The sequence below is a fragment of the Lissotriton helveticus genome, chromosome 11 (genome assembly GCF_964261635.1).
Source record: "Lissotriton helveticus chromosome 11, aLisHel1.1, whole genome shotgun sequence".
Taxonomy (NCBI): Eukaryota; Metazoa; Chordata; class Amphibia; order Caudata; family Salamandridae; genus Lissotriton; species Lissotriton helveticus.
This window is the reverse complement of record NC_136072.1, coordinates 250,845,654-250,867,873: the sequence shown is the minus strand read 5'-3', so window position 1 is coordinate 250,867,873 and position 22,220 is coordinate 250,845,654.

The following is a 22,220-nucleotide window of genomic DNA, read 5'->3' as shown; positions in this document are numbered from 1 at the left end:
GGATTCAGAACATAACACAGTGGCTAGCACTGACTTTAACATTAAAAATGTATTTCCACCCAAATAAATCTTTTTAGCAGCATTAGGATAATGAATAACTGGGAAAAAACAAAAGTTACTAATTGGTACCATGCAGTTTGCAAGCAGCTCTTTGATGACAGTTTATAGGTCCCTCTGCTACATTACGATTGTCACTTATGAAGTGCACAGTAACAAAAGAATCTCTGTGACAAAAGCAGTAACCACGAACCTATGCACATAAAATGCTGCTTTTTAAAATGCATGTTACACGTTCTTCGCAGTAGGCACATTAACCCTCAGTACTACATTAGTTAAGTCAAAGCTGCCACTAAACAAAACTCTCCTCACGCTCCAGCAGGTACATTAATCACTGGCTTTATCTTGACATTTGTATTGCTGCTGGAAAGCTGCTAATTATACCAGAAACTTTTCAGTGCTTTTAAAACTGTTGCCTGCGGACCCCCTGGGAATGTGTCACGGACCCCTGGGGGTCCGCGGACCACAGTTTGGGAAACACTGATTTAGTGCATGCAGTTGACACCAGTGGTCGAGCATATGAGGTGAAAGATTGTTGTCCGATTGAAAAAGAGAAACTTGTGCCTAGAGAACCAGAAGAGGTGTTAACTGATGACGTTTTAGGGAGACGTACTAAGGGTCCAGTGTACACTTGGAAGTGTAGTCGTATTTGTAGTGTGCGACAGGAATCAATTGATTTGTTTTGTAATTTCTTACGTACATATAGTAAGAAAAGTCTAAAACAGAAAGTGAAGTTGTTGCAAGACTTAGATCCTTGCAGAGTGAGAGAAAACACAGGTTTGCAAGGGCATTCACTGGCTTGTCTTTCTAGAAAAGTCTGTCAGAGTGTTTTTCATCATTTTAGGATGTTAGCAGTGCATCATACCAAAATGAGGAAATTAGTGAGAATGTTGTATTATGCAAAAAGTCCAGCACTTAAGCTTAAACAATTAAACAGTGCTCTTTTGCATGGAACTGAATTAGATGTGAAGAAGATTTGTGAAGAAATTGAGATTTGTTATTTTGGTGAAGAAGCGGACAGTGTAGAAATTGATACAGAAATTCAAGGTAATGTGGAAGACAATGTACAGATTTCAAGTACAGAAAAGTTTGACCAGGAAATTACCAGGTTTAAGGTGAAATCAAGTGAAAGGCCGAATTTTACTTGTGTGTGTTGTCGATGAAGGCATTATAAGCATCAAACTAGATTAGTTGATTTATACGTAAAAAGTGAAAAGATAAATAATTATGAGAGGAAGGATTTTGCAACTTATTTGTGGGTGGAGAATTGTTTTGATTTGAGTTCTGATCAGCGTATTTGTAAATATTGTTATGATAAATTAAATCAAAACAGAATGCCTGCTAGAGCTGTTCATAATAATCTGGAGTTGGTAGACATTCCCCGTGAATTGATGGATTTAAATACATATGAGTGTATTTTGATTCAATGTGTCCATCCTTTTCAGGCAATTGTTCGGATGGAGCCTAAGATAGGGAAATTGCCTCCTACAGATTTGCAGAGAGGATTAAAGGGAAGAGTTGTTTATTTGCCTCTAGATTTCAAAAAAAATATTGATACAATTGGTATAGAAAAAGTAGAAGAGGAACCTTTAGTTATTCTAGTTAATGGGGTTCCGACAAAGAATAAGAAAATCTGGCAAGATTTAGTGGATGTTAGGAAAGTCAAAAAGGCAACGTTGTATTTAGTCAAAAACAATGAGTTTTTCAAACATGTATTTGTTGTAGCAGAGGAAACAGCTGCAGATGAAGATAGTGATTGTTCAGCCGGCCAAATTGAAAAAGTTGATGTGTCTAGAAGTGAAGAAATATATGAACATTATACTGTTCATCCTTTGCATTCCAAAGAAGTAATGGGGAATGCAATTGAATTGTTTCAAATGAAAGCAGCAAAAGGAAGTCCCATTAGTGTATGGGAAGAAAGTTTGGAAGCTCGTTGTTTTCCACAGCTATTTCCAACATGTCGAGGTGGACGATATGACGATCGACCACTTCAAATTCCTGCATCTGAATATCGAACTGTAAGATTATATGCTGTAGATCCAAGGTTTCGTCAATGCATTCCCTATTTGTTTCATTTACTGTATGAAAGTGACTTGTCTGGGCTTTCTTATGCCGTAAACCATATACTGAAAAGTGGAGCACATCTGCAAAATGTTTCGGCGAGGGACTTTATGGAGAAAGTGAATCTGCAAGATAAAATTTTGGAATCTCATCTAATCAATCTCATGGCATGTCAGCGTGGTACAAATGAGTATTGGTAGCGTCGTCATGGGGAATTGAAATGTATGCTAAGAAGCTTAGGAACTCCTACATGGTTCCTCACTCTTAGCTGTGCCGAGTATGCATGGGACGACTTACTTCAATTTCTACGTGAGGCAAATGCAAATATACAAAATATAGAATTCAAAACACCTGGAGAACAGTGTTCTTTGGATCCAGTGAATGTATGCAGATATTTCAATCATAGATTTGAAGCTATGATGTCTTTTATTACCAACAAAAAAAATCCTCCTCTTGGAGAGGTTTTGGATTTCTTCTGGAGAAAGGAGTATCAAGCGAGAGGTGCTCCTCACATACATATGTTGTTGTGGATTAAAGATACACCCAAAATTGGAACAGATTTGGATGAGACAGTGATGAGGTTCATTGAAGAGTATTCAACATGTGCTGTTCCGAAAACTACAGAAGAAAACAGTTTAAGGCAACAAGTTTTAAGCTTTCAATCCCATCGTTGTGGAAAGTACTGTCGTCAAAAATTCAGAAACAAGGACAAGTTCTACACAAAATGTCATTTCGGCTTTCCACGACCAGTGATTTCTAAAGGAAGAGTAAATAATTTGATGTCTTCTCTGCGACATACTGTGTCGAGGAAATCACCAAAAAATACATACAATTTAAAAAGAAACGAAGAGTCCAAGTACATCAACGACTACAACCCAGTGATTTTGTCCATGTGGAATGCTAACATGGATATTCAATTCGTTGCTGACAACTCTATTGCTGTGGCTCGATATGTGACGTCTTACATCACAAAAAAAAAGACAGAACTGAAGGAAATGTGGGAGGACATTTCACATGAAAAGAGTCTAAACAAGAAATTATACAGTTACAGTCTGAAGATGTCGCATCGAGAAATTGGAGCATATGAATGTTCTGATCGATTGTCATCAGCAAGTCTCTATGCCAAATCTAGAACCATCATTTGGGTGAGTCTAGGTCTTGCTGCAACACGAAACCGAGTTTTGAAATCTGTACAAGAAATAAGAGTATTTGGCGGAGAAAGAACCAGAAAGTACAGATATTTTGAAGACAAACATGATGGCTACATACTATCCAAATAGAAGTAGTCATCTTAAGAACAGTTGTTTGTATGAAGTTCTGCAAAACTATATTTATAAGAGAACCATCAGAGAAGATATCAACAATGGAATATATGCTATCATTGGGTGTGAAGGATGTCTAGTGAAGCAGAGAAAAGGCCATTTGATTAATCATTGAAAATTGAGTTGAGAAAATCCAGAGAAAAGGGAATTTTACTATTTAGCTCTTTTGCAACTCTTTAAGCCATGGCGTACAGAAGAGGAACTACTTGGAGATTTTCTCTGTTACGAAGATTCTTTTAATGCAACCAAGGATACCATAGAATGTCCTGTTTTTCCAAATTATCTGCAAATGTTGAACGAAGAAATAGAGCAAGAAACCACAATTGCTGCAGAGATTGCTAGAGACAGTTCTCAAGACAGTCAAAGTTCTGCTTCATTAAGTCAGGATCCACTTGGAGGACCAATTATTCAAACTGAAGCTGCCACTGCCATGGATGAGGTGGAAAGAGCTATGGAACAAGCTCAAGATGATGTAGTTAACTTAGAAGATTTGGTGAAACAATTAAACCTTGAGCAGAAACAGATATATGATGAAGTCACAGAACAGAGTGAACATGGATTCACTCATGAGAAAAAAGAGTGCTCATGTACATCATTTAAACCAGTCCAACTGTACGTGAGTGGAAAAGCAGGAACTGGAAAAAGTTTTCTGATTAAAGCAATTGCAACTTATCTGCAGAAAAGGACTGAATCACTGCTATCTTGTGTTGTTACCGCTCCAACTGGGCTGGCAGCACATAATATTAAAGGGATTACTTTACATCGTTTACTGATGCTGCCAGTGGAGCATGATAACAAATTGCAATACCACAAGCTATCTGGAGATGCGTGTTCCGAAGTTTCGAGAGTCCTGAAGAAAATGAAACTTCTTATCATTGATGAAGTAAGCATGGTGTCAAATATAATGCTTGCTTTTGTGCATTTGAGAATGCAAGAAATTCTTAGAACAGACTATGATGTCTTATTTGGAGGAAAACATATTATTGTTTTTGGAGATCTACTGCAGTTGACTCCAGTGAAAGGACAACCTGTGTTCAAAATGCTCACGCATGAAGATACCAGGAAGTGCCTAGGAAGCATTGGAAACGTTAATATATGGTTAAACTTCAAATATGCAGAACTGCTTCAAAATATGCAGCAGGCAAAGGATGAAGATTATAAAAATATTCTACAAGATGTAAGAATCGGAAAAGTAAGTCAGCATGGGAAAGAAGCTTTACATGGACGATTAATTTCAAATTTGTACCCAAATGAAAACATTCTTCCAGAGAATATTTTTAAGAAAATGAACGAGAAGAAATCTGGCATATGTTTGATGCCAACTCTGAAAGAATGTTCCATGTTCAACAACAAAATGTTAAAGTTAGAAAATGAAGAGATAGTGAAACTGGAAGCTATAGATAAAATAGAACATATGGGAGCAACAAATATTTTGTCTGAAAATTTGAAATTAAAATTGGATTCATTAGAGAAGACTATATCTAAAACTGCATGTTTTGAAAAGACTCTGAATGTGTGTTTAAATTGTCGTATCATTTTGAGAAGGAATTTAAATGTTGAAAGAGGTCTGGTAAATGGAGCAATGGGTCAGGTTGTTGGTTTTGTGAATTACAAAAATAGAGATGGAATTGAAATTTTAAAAATTAAATTTGATGGCATTGACGAAATAGAACAAATTTGTCGTTGTTCAGCTAGATTTTTGCTTGTGAAAGACTTATATGTTTGCCGAAAACAGTTTCCTATTTGTTTGGCATATGCAGTGACAATTCATAAATCTCAAGGTTTAAGTGTAGATAGCGCTTTGGTGAACATTGGAAGTTCTGTGTTTAAAGAGGGTATGGCATATGTGGCATTATCACGAGTCAGAACTTTATCAGGATTGTACTTGATTGAGTGTGATGAAACAAAGATTTGTGCTGATCTAGATTGTGTTAAAGAATACAATAGGTTAGGAAGAGAGTATGCTCCACATTTGCCTCAATATCCTCTGTTTGAAAAACGTGTGGTAGGCCGAAAAAGAAGAAATAAGAATAAGTGCAGTGAGGTAGTAGCAAAAAGATAAAAAGTAGATGAAACTGTAATTGTAAGCAGAAAGAAAAAGGATTCTGTTGAAGATGTTGTTGGATTTCAGTTTGAAAACAGTTCTGGTGTCAACTGCTATGCTAATGTAGTGGTTAATGTTGTTTTTTTTCTTCAAAATTTACAAGAACAGATTGTTGAAAATCGGGATGAGACATTCTGCTGTTTATTGAATTCTGTGTTTGAGAAATGTAGCGGTGATAGAGCAAAAATAGAAAGTGTTTCAGAAATTCGAAATCTTCTAGACATATGTTCTGGTCAAAATCAATTTTCACAGAATATTCAGCATGTTGTCAGGAATTTTTAATGTATATGTTTGATGTATTGGAAGGATGAAGGTGTAGATATAAAAAATCTTTTTAGCCTTTCTTATCAATGGCAGCATGACTGCGACAACAGTAGTTTATCAAGTAGTACTAGAATAGACACTGAAATATTTATATATTTGAGTTTACCAGACTGCAAATCAGTGCCTTTTAATAATCTAGTTAAAGCAGCGGATCACAATATGGTGTGTACCCAATTTAAGTCTGCAATGCTGTCCACATTATTTATACAAAATTATGGTCAGTATGTCATTTTAATGTTCCAACGATGTAGACCTGATGGAACTAAATTGACAACTTCTATTAAAAATGTTGTGGCTTCTCAGTTATCAATATCAGGAAGAACCTTTGCAACTGTCGCTATTATTTATCATGACGGTCCTTCTACAACATCAGGGCATTACACATGCTATTTAAAAAGTTGTAAAGGTTGGACCCACTGTAACGACACTCATTTGACTTTCAAACAACGTATGCCTTTTGACTTAAAAAATTCATACCTAGTGTTTTTGCAACCAAAATTTAAGTAAAGGTAATTGGCCTATGAAGACGGGAGCAGTTAATAAAGGTTATTTTGCTGTTTAAAAATATATTCTGAGTAAGAGTGATCCAGGTAATATAAAAAATTGACTTGTCATATAGGTACTGTAAGTGGATCTCATAGTAAGTGATATTAGTATTATACAAAATGATGAACATGAGTGAGTCAGAGATGGTTTTACAAATACTTAAATATTGTGAAAATGATGTATGAGACTTTCTTTCAGAACGTCGGAAAAACGGTAATTTCCGAGTTTCTTAGAATTAATTTGAAAATATACTCTTACATCTGACACTATTTGGCCAAAAGGAAAGGTACAGGAATGAGTAAAGAGTCATGACTGACAAAAAGGAGTATATGAAAATAATGAAAATATTTCAGATGTTCTTGGAGCTTTTCTTCTTGAAAGTCGATGAAATGGATTTTTTAGTGAACAGCAGAGTACTTTGCAACGAGAAAAGGACCTCCATGATATACTATTTGGCCTAAAGGAAAAGTAAGTCAATCAAAGATTAGTTTACATTTGTCATTTGTCAGTATCTAAGTTTTTTTTAAAAACACAATCTTTTAGATTGTGGTTTTTTTTCCCGCTGTCATATGATGAGTAATTTGAACTCACTGTTTTAAGTGAAATTCAATATATTCTGAGAACAGCAAAAATAAACTATGTAACATGTTGTACAAGTTATTCTATACTTTGGATTGTGTAAATTAAATTGTATTCTCATTGTCTGACACTCACTTTCCCTTTTCCATCCTCTTTCAGCTCTTTTTACTCACTTATAATGTCTTTCTCTCCCTCTCTGTAACCCCCGTTCCTTTACTCCACTTCTTTGACAACCCCTCATTCTCATTTCAACTGTCTGCATCCCCTCTCTCCCTTGCATAACTTTTCAGCTTTCAGTCTCTCTGCTTTACTTCCCTTTTCCGTATTTTCCTCCTTTGCTCTTTTAGTAATTCCTGTTTACTCACTCAGCAGTATTGTCGCACTCTATCACTATAAATCACCCACTCTCCCTCACTTATCTTTGTTTGCTCCTTTCTTTTGACCTCTTCTCTCTATTTTTTGTTCACTACCTCTATGTCCTCAGTGCCTCACTCTCCTTGTGTTATGTTCACTTGTGTTTATCTACCTTCTATCATTTCTTTTACAACAACTTCACTGCTCCTCTCTCATCGTTCTTCATCCCATTTCTTTTACTCTGGTTCCATTACTGTCCCTCATTTCCTTTCTTTCAATGTCCTTCTCTTTACTTTCATAACCAAATTATTTTCTCCCAGTACCACTGTTTTAGTCGTCTTCTCCTCTCTTTCCTTTTTTTGCTCCCTTACTCATTTCCTTTGCTCACTCATTGTACTCCACCTCACTCAGTTTTTCTCTTAGTGTGTCTGTCTACTAACTTCCTCACTCCATTTCCCTTAATCGTTGTATATTATCCTCTCTCCCTTCATCCCTTCACTCTATGACTGTTCTTCACTTACTCTCAGTTATCTTCTATTCCTCATTCTTCTAAATGCATCCTTAATTAGACTCTTTTCTGTCTCAGTCATTATCTTTTTACTTACTACTGTTTCCTGATTTAGTTTTGCTAACTCACATTGTTTTAGTATCTTTCTTACCTTCAGTTCATTTCTCTGTTCTTCTCTTCCTCTCTGTCTGTGAATCTATATGTCTTACTCTTAGTAATTTGCTCTCCTTCTATTTCTTTTTCTCTCTTTTTGTCCTTCTACCTTACTTGATTTCCCTTTCTGTGTCCTTCACTCTTACTTTATTTCTAAATACACTGTTATGATTTGTAACCTCTTCATTTGTATCTTTTAATTTAAAATACATATTTTACTAATTATAACTTATTTTTTCTTCTCTCTTTCACAGATACAAAGTGTAGTAAAAAAATGTAATTACAGTTACATTTATTATATGGTAAGTGTGACTAAAAAAATGTAGTTTGTCATCACCCTCTGCTTTAACCTCACTAATATTTTCTCAACGAACCTCACTCCTGTTTCTTTACTCTGCTTCCCTCACTTATTCTCCATGTTTACTCCCCTTTCCCTATTTCCCCTCTCATATTCAACTTCTTTCAGTTCTCATTCTTTACTTCACTTACCCTCTGTTCCCTTCCTTTGCTTCTTCACTCATTCTCTTTTTCTTAACTATTTACTTTACTCCTACACACACACCTCATCCCCCTCCCAACACATACACACACCTCTGACATACACCCCACACACACACCACACACACACCTCATACACACCCCCACCCCCACACACACACTCCTCACACACACACACATTTCATACACACACATACATCCCACACACATACCCCCCACACCCCCACACCCCCACACCCCCACACCCCTCACACATATCTCACACACCCTCACCTCCACCCACACCGAAACACCCCACACACCCACACCCACAGACACACCTTACACACCCACCCCCCCACCTACACCCACTGACTCCTTATAAGTCACACACACTGCATTACTTACCTTTCTTTGCTGTTTCACTCAGACCCATTCAGCCACTGTTTCCTTTACTGTCTCTGTCCTTTCTCTCTGTCACTCCCCATCTCTTATCCTAATTCAATTTTTCACCCTCTTTCACCCCTCTTTACTTACACTCACTGCTCTTTTCTCACCCTCCCTCACCGTTGTTCATTTATCCCGGTTCTGTCACTACCCTTCATTCCCCATTTTTTAGTGTCCTTTCTTTTTCTTTCAACAGCCACTCACATTCTCCCACTATTTCTACTTTAGTCTTCTTCCTCTCTCTCCCCTTCTTTCGCTCCCTTATTCATTTTACTTTTCCCACTTTGACCCTATTACAGCTTCTCTGTATTTTACTATGTAATAAACAATCCCTCTGTGTTTCTACCTCTAGCTCTCTTTCTCTTAACATTACTCTCTTTGTGTTCTTCCCTCAAGCTAACTCCTTCATTAATTTTCTTTTTCTTTTTTTTGGGGGTGCGCGCCCCGGTACGCGTACCCTGAGGAAAAAAAATTGACAGAGATTCTTTAAAAATATAGGTTTATTTTTATAAATTAAAGGTAGTTCTAAAAAGAACTGTTTTTTTCTTCTTTTTGTTGTTTTATATATTTTTTTGTTTTTTTGAACATTTTGTACTTTTTTTTGGCTTTTCTGAACAGTTTTATATTTTTTTTGTATTTTTATGGGGAGAAACAAAAATAAGGGAATTGAAAATGGCTCAACTGGAGCAAAAAACAAAAAACGGAAAAAATTAGGGTTTTTTGGGGCAATTGTGGTTGTCACCAGCAAGGACGATGAGCTTTACGCTATTTTCACCATAGGAGATGAGCTTACCACAATAAATACATGTTATTCGGAAATCCTCAAATCGTGATTGAATGCAAGGCATCATCTCCGTTGTCTCTGGTCCCGATGAGGTGGGTTGCTTTCTTTTGGAGGTGGTTCTTGAAGATTGGGGGAGGTTACTGGCCAGTTCCCTCATCTCTGCACGAGAATAGTTGTTCAGATGCTTGTGGGTCATGTGTCTAATCATGGTATTGTTACCAAAAGAATACTTCTTGTTAGGGTTGCCCCTTGAAAGTTCCATGCCACAGATTAGGCAAGTCACCTTGGCCGCATTGACTTTTTTCTTGCCCTCCGGGATAGAAAAAAACTCCCATACAATGTGTGGCCTTGGCTGGTATGGGGTATTGTCTTTATGCAGCCATCTTCTCCCCTCCTCCTCTTCCTCTTCCTCCTCCTCCTCTTCTTGACCACCAATGTAATGTTGTGGTGGTCCTCTTGGTGGTGGTGGTGGTGGTGGTGCAGATGCTCCAGCTGCTGCTGCTACTGTAGCCATTTTAAAGTACAAAATATTTCTCTAAGTTGTTCAAACAGGTCTTCCTCAGTCAAAGGACAAAGTCAGAATAAGGAAAAAAGGTGGGGTCTTTCATCATTTGGAAAACAAAACTGTTCTGGACCAATGAAAAGTGTTATTTTCAAGTCACATGATCCGGGCTTTCATCATTTGGAAACCAAAACTGATCTGCACCAATGAAAAGTGTTATTTTCAGATCACATGACCCAAAGCGCTTACGCTAAGCGCCCCGGGGTGCGCCTGTAGTCGCGCCCCGTGGCACGCCCCGGGGCACGTAGCGTAAGCGCGTCAGGACGTTGCACGATCGTATGCGCTCGCGTGCTTCCGGCTGCGCTTATGCAGTGCGTCATATGACGCATCAAGCGGCTACGCGAAACGTCACAATGTTGTTTTTGTTCGCGGGAATAGCGCAAATGGGACGCTCCCCGGTACGCGCACCGGGGCGCGCCGTAACATTGCGCTTACCCGTGCATTCACCGGTACGCGCCCCGGGGGCAAATTTTTTTTTTTAAATTACATAATTATACAATATAAAATTCGTTATACATTTTTTTACTTTTTATACCTATAGAGATTTGCTATTAAAAAACCATTGAAATTCACTGAAAAAAACATAGGTTTTACACCAGTTATAGTTAGGAATTAGCATTTAAAAAACCTATTAAATTCACTGGAAAAACCATAGGTTTCACACCAGTGATAGTTAGCTGGAAGTTTTACTCGCATAAAACCATTGAAATTCCCACGTTATAGTTAGTTGGACTCACTATAACTTGCGCGTGCAATGCACTGCTGATGACGTCACATATTACATCACTCATGACATGGTTAGTGACATCACTCATGACATCACTGATGACACCATCCAGTGAATGTGTGTCTTTCTGAAAAATAAATATGTTATATATGTATATGTAAAAGTTGATGGAAGAATAAATGTTTAAATAAGTGTTTACATGGATTTTTTTTAATTGATTGGTTAACTGGCTTATTAAGTGTATCTTAGTGAATACATATATTAGTGAGTAATGTTTAAATATTTAAAAATATGTATTAGTGTTTCACTTTGTGTATAAGTGACTGCATGGGTTGGTGAGTAGCTACATGTGTATGTATATGGGTTATTAGATGTTATTGGAAGGTATTGGAAACTCCAACCCACCGTATCCCTTTCCAGAAACAGCTGCTGTAAATCACAGTCCGTGACTGCACGGAGGAGTTTCAGGACATTGTTTCTGCCATTTCCAAGCTCAAAAGGAAAAAGGATTGTTACGGTTGAGGCGTACTGGGGGCTAGAGGTGAGAAACTTTCTTTCAGGGATTGCGCTTTCCAGAGCACAATTACCCCATTCCTAATTGAATCCAGGACCCAAGGAAGGATACATGCACCAGGTTTGTGTCACGTTCCCAGTTTGCGGTGAGATGAGCATTCTGGGCACTGTAGTTTGCCGACGCAGCTACAGGGGGCTGTACTGACTTAAACCGGTGCACCTGGATTGTCCACTGTGACAGAACGAGGGGAGGTATTTAAAAGTGCCCTGGCGTGAAAAGCAATATCGAAGCAGGCATCTGAGGAAGACATTATGTTGAAACGCGTCATGCCATTGCTATATTGAATTAAAGCCCTCACCTGAAAATCCCCGCTGTGTCTCTTCAGTTCTATTTTAATTCTTGGAACTTTGTGGTATATATATATATATATATATATATATATATATATATATATATATATATATATATATATATATATATATATATATATATATATATATATATATTCACTGAAAAAAACCATAGGTTTCAGGCCTTATATAGTTAGGAATTAGCATTTAAAAAACTATTGAAATTGCTCCGCAATCCACTGCTGATGATGTCACATATTACATCATTCATGACATGGTCAGTGACATCACTGATGACATCACTGATGACATCTCAAATGACATCACTGATGACATCTCATTTGACATCACTGATGACATCATCCAGTGACTGTGTGTTTCTGTAAAGTTTAAATATGTTTTACATATTGAAGAATGAGTGGATGTATAAGTGTCTGGATGAAGGATTTAGTACGTGCGTGACTGACTGTATGAGTGAGTGATTAAATGTGTCTTACTAAATGCATGGGTTAGTGACTAAACTGTCTGAATGTGTGCATCAGTATGTCTGTTGTTGTGTAAGCTGCTGCATGTGTTGATCAGTAGCTATATGAGTGGCTATATGGGTTATTGATTGGTTGCCCAAGTATTTGAATGGGAGACTGAGTGTGAGTGTGGGTGGCTGGGAGGTGTGTGACTCTGTGCATAGATGTGTGAGCAGTTGATTCACTAGGTGTATGAGTTCAAGAGTGCATGTGGAAACAGCTATATGGGCGGTTGACTGTGTGCATGGGTGTGTTGGTGAGTGAATGGATATCTCAGTGCTACATGTCCAAGTAAGTAAATATGTAAAACACAGTGCATGTGAGAGTTGGCATATATAAATGACTATACATGAGAGCCAATGAATGTGCGAGTGGCTGTATGGATCATTGTGTACTTGTATCAGTGATTGTATAAGAGAGTAAGTATGTGTTAGTATATGTTTGAATAAGTAGGGTGTTGTGTGTCTAACTGTATAGTTGAGGAAATGGAAGTGTGATTGATTCTTTGCATGACTGACTAGGTGTGTGAGTAACTTCATGGATGAGTGGCAGTGTGTGAGTGTCTGTATAGGTGTATGAGTGCATATGATAGTGTTGTATTGATAAGTGACTGTATATATGAGTGATTCTATTGGTGAATGAGTGAATGTGTGTGTAGACCTAGGAATCAGTGAGTGCATATGTAGTAACTGGTATTGGTGTGTCAATGGTTTCAAGAATGGTAGTCTGTATTTAACACTGGGCGTATCAAAGGTTATATTAGAGTGTGAGGAGGTGCATCGTATTATCACATGAATGATATCATCAGTGATGTGATCAGTGATGTCAAATGAGATGTCATCAGTGATGTCATCAGTGATGTCATTTGAGATGTCATCAGTGATGTCACTGACCATGTCATGAATGATGTAATATGTTACATCATCAGCAGTGGATTGCGGGTGCGCGAAATATAGTTAGTACAAATAATTATATAGGAGCAATTTCAATAGTTTTTTAAATGCTAATTCCAAACTATATAAGGCCTGAAACCTTTGGTTTTTTAAGTGAATTTGCAAGGTTTTCAAAATGCTAATTCCTAACTATATAAGGCCTGAAACCTATGTTTTTTTTCAAGTGGATTTGCAAGGTTTTTTAAATGCTAATTCCTAACTATATAAGGCCTGAAACCTATGGTTTTTTAAGTGAATTTGCAAGGTTTTTTAAATGCTAATTCCTAACTATATAAGGCTTGAAACCTATGGTTTTTTCAGAGAATTTGCAAGGTTTTTTAAAAGCGAATTCCTAACTATATCAGGCGTGAAACCTATATTTTTTTTCAATGAATTTCAAAGGTTTTGTAAATGCTAATTCTATTAGCGGATAACGTTTATATATGTTATTATCCTTCTGGGACCACCTGAGCAGCCGTCTTGTTTCTCAGGAGAGTGAGGCACGAGAGAGCACAAAACAAGAGTGGAAATTGCGAAAAGGGGGCAGGGTTGAGACCCCCTGACCCCCTAGCCCTTCTCAGGGGGTCCCAGAAGGACCACCAAGTGCAAAAAAACATTTTTTTTTTATATCGTGGGGTACGCGTACGGTACGCGTACCATACGCGTACGGTGCACGTACCCCGCGATTTTTTTGAAATGTTCATTTTTTTTGCCCTTGGGGGTCCTTCTGGGACCCCCTGAGAAGGGCTAGAGGGTTGGGGGGTCTCTACCCTGCCCCCTTTTCGTGTTTTCCACTCTTGTTTTGGGCTCTCTTGTGCCTCAGTTCTCCTGAAAAACATGATGGTGGCCAACACTTCCTGGTTTGGACAGTTTGGAATGTTGACAGTCGACTGCCAGCCAATCAGAAACTCGCTTGCGCACGTATGTGTACGGTACGCGTACCGTACGCGTACGGTGCGCGTACGGTGAGCGCATATAGATATATAATTTGCTCATATTCAATTTTCTCAACAACTACTGGAGGGATTTTCACCAAATATAGAAAAGGCACTACTGCATACCTGTCCCTACCATTTTGCCAAGTTTGGTGTAATTCTGTTCAGCCGTTCGGGCTGTAGCTGAGTCTAAAGTTCCCTAGAAAATGCCATTTTAAAAATTTCAAATTCAATTTTCTCAAGAACTACTGGAGGGATTTTCACCAAACATAGCAAAGGCACATCTGCATACCAGGCCCTACCATTTTGCCAAGTTTGGTGTAATTCCATTCAGCCGTTCGGGCTGCAGCCGTGTCTAAAGGTCCCTATGGAAATTAACATGGGTAAAACACATTTTGGGACCCCCCCCTTTCGGCCCCCGCTTGATGAATCCCCCCAAAACTTTCAGGGAAGGAGCGGAGCGGAGCTGGCCAAAATTCTGGAAATTTACACACAGATTCCTCAATCGGCGCCAAAGTTATTCCCAATAGAATGTTGAGCGCATATAGATATATAATTTGCTCAAATTCAAGTTCTCAACAACTACTAAAGGGATTTTCACCAAATATAGAAAAGGCACTACTGCATACCTGTCCCTACAATTTTTCCAAGTTTGGTGTAATTCCGTTCAGCCGTTCGGGCTGTAGCCGTGTCTAAAGGTCCCATAGAAAATGCCATTTGAAAAATTTCTAATTCAATTTTCTCAAGAACTACTGGAGGGATTTACACCAAACATACAAAAGGCACTGCTGCATACCATATATATATACATAGTGTTCTGTCGTCTCAGTTTGCTTTCCCCTCTGTCATGTAGAGGATCCTGGGTAAATATAATGGCTTCTGTACAGCCAGTACCTTTCAACCCTACCCCCAAACTGCTTACTGCCTGTTACCATAGTAACAGTTCATGGAACACTTAACTGAGCACACAGGTCACAAGTTCACCACACAATGTTGCTAATCTAAACAGCTAGTGTGCTGGACTTTTTAAAATTTTCCATAGGAACCGTTAATCACAGGTACAGACTCTGGTAAAGAGCTGGTAAAGAGTTAGCCTCAGTATTATACTTCTAGTTATAAACATCATTTCTACTTTTGATTTTTAAATCTTCTCTAAGCATATGATTATCACACTAAATATTAGTGAAATGTTGTCAGAAAAAGGACGTATACACTCAGTTTTTTTTTTAAATGAACTTTTAGTAAAACAAAAATAAATAAATAGAAACGTAACGTTAACATAACAGTATAATGAACAAAATGTGAGATGGACTCCAATGGTAGGAGGGAAGGTAACCTGCAAAACAAAAATGAAAATAAGTCTTTAAAATTAGATCGATGTGACTGAATGAGGTCAAAGATCACAAATTATCATAACACTTGGCAATACTGCTTATTCACACGTGTGGAGTGTGCCTGATACATCCCACCCCTCTCATAGGCCCGCGTTGAAGAGATGTCTGTAGGGAAGTACCTGCTGGGTTAGATCTACAGTATGGGCCAGCAGGTCTTTAAAATGATTCAGAGATGAGACAGAATTAGGTGAGAGATCACGTCATTATGCAGGACAATATTGTTTATTTGCAGCGCATTTAATTGGGGGCATTGTGTATCTAGGCCGCTCTGCTTACCTTTTGTAAGCACTGTTTTCAGCAGAGCTCACAATTTGAGTTCTGCTTTGGTTCTATACTGCAGATTGTATTAAATTCAGCCTTGATTTATTTATCTGCAGAGTGGACAGCAGCTTCCATAATTCGAAAAGAGAAAGAGAAACAATGTGAGAGAGAGGGAGAGAGAGAAAGAGAGAAAAAACAACATTGAAAGTGTGTGAGAGAGAAAGTAATAGATGGAGCAGGAGAGGTAGTATAAATACTGGAGAAAATCTTCATAGCTCACCTTTTTGCCTCCGGTGTGTGTCCAAGCACGTGCCGGTTCATAGTGCACCCTCAAGTTTAGTGATCTGAAAGATAGTATAGAGTTATTAATAGCAGAGTACATACAACTGCACACGTATATTTCTGTGTTATGCCTTTGGACACTCAGGATACTGTATTACATCAACTTCCACTGCAAGGAGGTGTCTGTGCACTCTTTTTCTCCCAGAGTACTATACCCATGCACTCCCACTGCATAGCTGTGAGTTCTCATTACTGTGTACCCAGACTGTTGCCCCCCATTGACTCCCAGTGTCCGGAGGTGAGTGCCCTTTCTTGCCTACCCAGACTGTTGCAACCTATCCACTCCCACTACCCGGAAGTAATTGTACATTTGTACGCAGTCAAGTTGCTGCACACTATCCACTCGCTCCGCCCACAGGTAACTTCTTATTGCTTCGGAAACAAGCTTCTTTGCTCACCTTGTGCCATTGGCGTGATTCAAAGAGGGTCCACTATGTGTCAAAGCAGCCTTCTTATGCTTTGTTACGATGGCCACGCATCATCGCAGAATCCTCAAACATTGAGCTTTAGAGGTGTTTGGGGGAGCGCCAATTTGTGAAACACAACCTGTTAGATAAAAAGGAATATAAGATTGTGCGGTATTTGTTTATCAAAGGAGAGAGGAAGTGAGAGAGTGACTGAAAAGAATATTCGCAGCTCACCTTTCTGTCACCAGTGTGTCTTCCACCACGTGCCGGGACATAGTGCAACCTGAAGCTCTACATCTAAAAGATAGTAAAAGAAAGACGTTATGATTGGTAATTGTCACTATCTTAATGTGGAGTAGAATAACATCGCCCTTTCACACACCTTCCCTCCCGCATTAAAAATACAACTATTTGTACAGTTCCAACTTGTTTAATGGGCTTCGATTTATGAAGAATTAGTAGAGTAGTAATGTTTTCTATCCAGTTATAGAAAACAAGTGGTGCGCAGTGATACACGTTATATCAATCATCATGAGCGAAGGACATTTGGCCAACTATAAAAACTTTCCTGCTATAGGAAAAAAAAATACAAATGCAATAAGATACGGTATATAGGACTGCGTACGCCTAAATCGCTGCATCGCCTTTTTGTATCTAGTCTGCTGCACCCCATCTACTCCCTCTGATGCGCACCCAGGCCTCACTGCTCACCTTTTCGTGGACAGGGTACGTTCTACATCATGCAGTCCTCCTCTGTCACCAAGAAGTCTCACGTTTGGTGCTGAGTCTTAATATCACTATGGCAAAGGACATACTCGTGCACCCATCATCATCGCAGGTTCCTCACCCGCTCAGTCCTTGCGGTACCACTAACTCAGTGACCAAAGAGGCCACGCACGTGGTGGTGGACCCCCTGTTCGGTAGTTCGGGCCTGCATGCGGCGCCCGAACCACCAGGACATGCCATCACAGCGCTTGCGATGGGAGCAACTCTAAAATGGCATAGAGCACGTGTGCCCCGTCTTTTTTATTGGTAGGGTCACATGTGTTGTGGCGCATGTGCTGGATGGGTGTGGTGTGGCTGTATACCAGTCATGAGGGAGTGTGTGTGCCGTTCTGACAACTAGACCTGGAACTAAGATATCACTACAATGGAAATCTGGGCCATGTAGCGTTGTTGTGTTTTCCTGGAAGCATAAGCGGAGTAGGCTGGACTGACGTATGCCAGTGCTGCTCGAGGCTGTGAACGATGTCTCCGGAGCTATGGGTGTGGTTTCGTCGTGAGCTATATGAGAAATCAACTGATTCGGGTGTCCGTGTTGTGGTGCTGCTGTCACCCGGGTCTTAAATGCAAATGTGTCATTATGTCCGTAAAGTCCCAAAACATGGCCAAAATGGAAGGTACGAGGTATCACTGACCCTATATTCATCCATAGTTGCACACATAAAAGATGGTGGATATGACACATTTCTGCGAATATGAATGTTTGTTGTACATTCAGTGGAGTGTTGTAGCTGTAGTAATACAGGGCTATGAAAGCTTTAGGTTGCAGTTTTTGGCACATGAAGGGCAGCTAATATATGTACATATGTGGTCATTTGGATATACTGGTGCCTGAAATCAGTCGCGTCCACATCCTATTATTATAGAAAAATTATGTAATCTACGCGTGCCGGAAAATGTACTGTAAATACGGTGCTCATGTAAATTGCTGATATAGTTTTGGGTTGACTTCGCACTGTATAAATATGCTAAAAAAATAAAAATCGAGCAATAGCACACACTTATAAATTTACTATACACTTTATTTGCAGTATTGTAATGATCCAGTTTGTACGTTCGTATTTGTAGAATGAACGAGAGAAAGTTATATAATCAAAGTTTTTGTTACTGGCAGAGGTAAGATGGTTGCATACGCTGTTTCCAGCACAATATAATGTGCTGGGTTCAGGAGCAGCATTTTACAAACATAATAAATACACAGACACAGATAGATAGTTGAAGTGGGTACGGGCACGTGTGCTCTACTCCATTTTATTACGTTGCTGTTGGTAACAAGTAGAACAGTAATCATGATATCATACACAGATATTCAATCATAAATGGTTTATGACTTCTGCTGTACAAAGTTAGGAGCACTATATATGAAATAATACACAGAAGATTCTGTCGTAAAGGGTTCATGAGTTGTGGTGCACTAAGGGAGGGTCGGTTTGTGTGGAGCCTGCGATGATGCTTGGTTCAGGCAGACCGCACTGTTAAGAATGTCTTTTGACTACTGAATTTTGCCCTAATAATGCCACGTGGTGATTATTTATGGTGCACTGAGTTAGTGGTACGTCTGGTGCTCAGCGTGTTGCCTACTGGTCTGCATCATCTGTAATCGCGATTGAAATAAAAGATGAAACATGTTTGGAATATATTGTTGAAATATGTATGTTACAGGGATATTATAGTTCAAGTTGTGACCTGTGCTGTCTGCAGTGTAGACTGCCATTGAGGGTGCCTTTGCACTTGCAGTGTGAATTGTGTTATTCAACTAAACCTAGAACTGATATAAAAGAAGTTTTTGAAGGAAGGCTACTAAAGGGATATTGTGTAGGTTTGAGGGACGTTATAATTTGTTTGGTACTCCACTCTGCAAATAATGGATGAAGGGTCTGTTGAATTCTGCCTGAATACGGCCACGTGGCGATGCATTATGGTGCACTGAGTTAGTAGTACCTTTGGCACTGAGCGTGTACGTAACCTGTGATGATGTGTGGTCCAGGCAGGCTGCACTGGGGGTTATGTTTTTTGACTACTGAATTATTTTGCCTTAATAACGCCACGTGGCGATTATTTATGGTGTACTGAGTTAGTGGTACGTCTGGTGTTTAGCGTGTGCTCACCCTGCGTTGATGCGTGGTCTGAACGGGCTGCACTCAAAGCATTGACTGTTGCATACTGGACTGCATGAACTTTGATTGAAAAAATGAAAAAACTACCATCAATGGTTATCAATTGCTCTGCAAACTAGGTCTACTGATTGATCCCCATAACAAATTAAACAATTGTACTTCACGCAGTGCATTCTAACTTTCTCAAAATGGGGACGTATGTCTGGTGGCGATGTTGAAGGTGATGCCCCAGAGGAACTTGGTATTGGCGGTGGTGGAGGTACATTTTGGCGCAGTCTTCTTCATTCTTTTTGAGCATAGTTCACAGGATGCAGGGATTGAAGGTGCTTGCGCATAATAGCAGTGCCACTGGAGTATTTTTTGTCTCTGCCTTAAATAAATCAAGGCTGAATTCCCTACTGTCTGTAGTGTAGATCCAAAGCTGAATTCAAGTTGTAAACCCTGCTGTCCGCAGTGTAGATCTTAGGCTGGACTGCATCATCTGTAATCACGATTGAAATAAAAGATGAAACATGTATGGAATACATTGTGAAATATGTATGTTTCAGGGACATTATAGTTCAAAGTGTAACCTGTGCTGTCGGCAGTGTAGACTGCCATTGAGTGTGCCTTTGCACTTGCAGCATGAATTTTATTATTTAACTAAATCTAGAACTGATATAAAATACATTTTGAAGGAAGCATACTAAAGGGATATTGTATAGGTTTGATAGGTGTTATACTTAGTTTGGTATTGTACTCTGCAAATAATGAATCAACAGTCTATTTAATTGTGAGCTCTGATGACCGCAGTGTAAGCAGGAGGCAGCGGTTAGCAAGAGCCCACGGCCATGTGGGGTTGAGTAGAGCTGCACAGAATTGGTAATTTAGCGTGTGTGCAGCCAGCGATGATAAGGGTTGCACTAAGTTAGTGGCACCTGAAACAACAAGGTTCTGTGGAGCCTGCGATGATGCGTGGTCCGGGCAGGCCGTACTGATAGTAATGTTTTTTGTCTTGGGAATTCTGCCTTACTTTGTCAGTTGTTGTGTAAACTGCTGCACCAGTTGGTTACTAGCTACGTGAAAGTCTATATTAGTTATAGAGCAGTTAACTAACTATTTGTGTGGGAGAGTGAATGTGTGTGGGGTTCGGCGGGGGATCTGTGACTGCCCAAAGATATGTGAATAGTTAATTCAGTAGGTATATGGCGTTAAGACTACATGTTATAATAGTTGTTTGGTTGAGTGAATATCTTTATGGGTGTGGTGATGAGCAAATGTATTTCTCAATGGTACATGTCCAACAAAGTAGAAAAATAAAAGGCAGTGTATGTGACAGTTGTTGTATATAAATAAGTATACATAAGACTCATTGATTGCATGAGTGACTGTATAAGTAACTGTATACTTGTAATAGTGATTTCATAACACACTAAGTATGAGTAACTATCTATATGAATAAATAAAGTTCTATTGGTATGAGTGTGTAGCTGAGCAAATATAAATATGCTACATTGTATGCAAACGTGAGTAGGGTGGCTGCATAACTGAATAGGATGTGGGCTGGTGTGTAATGTCAATATAGGTGTATACATATATTTGATAGTATTCTATTGATCATTGCCAACATGTATGAGTGAATCTATAGGTACGATTATATGTGTGTGTGCATCTAGGAATCACTGAGTGGGGTTTTAGATACTTGTATTGCTGTGTCAATGGATTCTAATATGGTACTCTGTATTTTACAGAGTGATGAAAGGTTATACTAGTGTATGATGAGGTGTATCTGATTGTGACGTGGATGATGTCATCAGTGATGTCATTTGAGATATCATCAGTGATGTCATCAGTGATGTCACTGACCATGTCATGAGTGATGTAATATGTGACATCATCACCAGTGGATTGCGGGCCCAAGAGTTACAGTTAGTACAACTAACTATAACGGAAGAATTTTAATGGTTTTGTATGAGTGAAATGTCCAGCTAACTATAACACCCCTGAAACATATATATATATATTACCTACTGGCGGTCGCCAGTAGGTATATATAGTTAGGATTTTTTCTCTATGGGATTTTTGAAAATTCTATGTCTAATAACTTTGGCGTTTGTGGATGGAATTGGCTGAAATTTTCAGGAAAATGGCACATTTTGTTTCTGAGCAGCCCCTGAAAATTTTGGGGGGGTTCGTCAAGGGGGGGCCGAGAAAAAAGGGGGGTCCCAAAACGCGTTTTTCCCATGTTAATTTCCATAGGGCGGTTGGCCTCACTTTTAGCCCGAACGGCTGAATGGATTTGCACGAAACTTGGCAAAATTGTAGGGACTGGTAGCCCGATGTGCCTTTTGTAGGTCTCAATATATGTGCTCCAGTGGATTTTGAGAAATTAACGTTTAAAAAAAGATATATATCTGTAACAGCGGACCTGGCAGCGTCCCAGGACGCGTACTTTTCGCGCAACGGAGCTTTGTGAAGCGAAGCTGATTGGTTCTCCGGCGTCTGTCAACATTCCAAACAGTCCGTAGCGGCCGCCATCTTGTCTCTCGGTAGGATCGAGAGACAAGAGGAGGCGAAAGCGAAGGGGCAAATGACCATAAGGGGGAATAGTAGATCCTCGCTGACCCCCTAGGTTTGATGTGGAGGTTTTAAAAGGCCCCCGCGGGGCAAAAAAAAA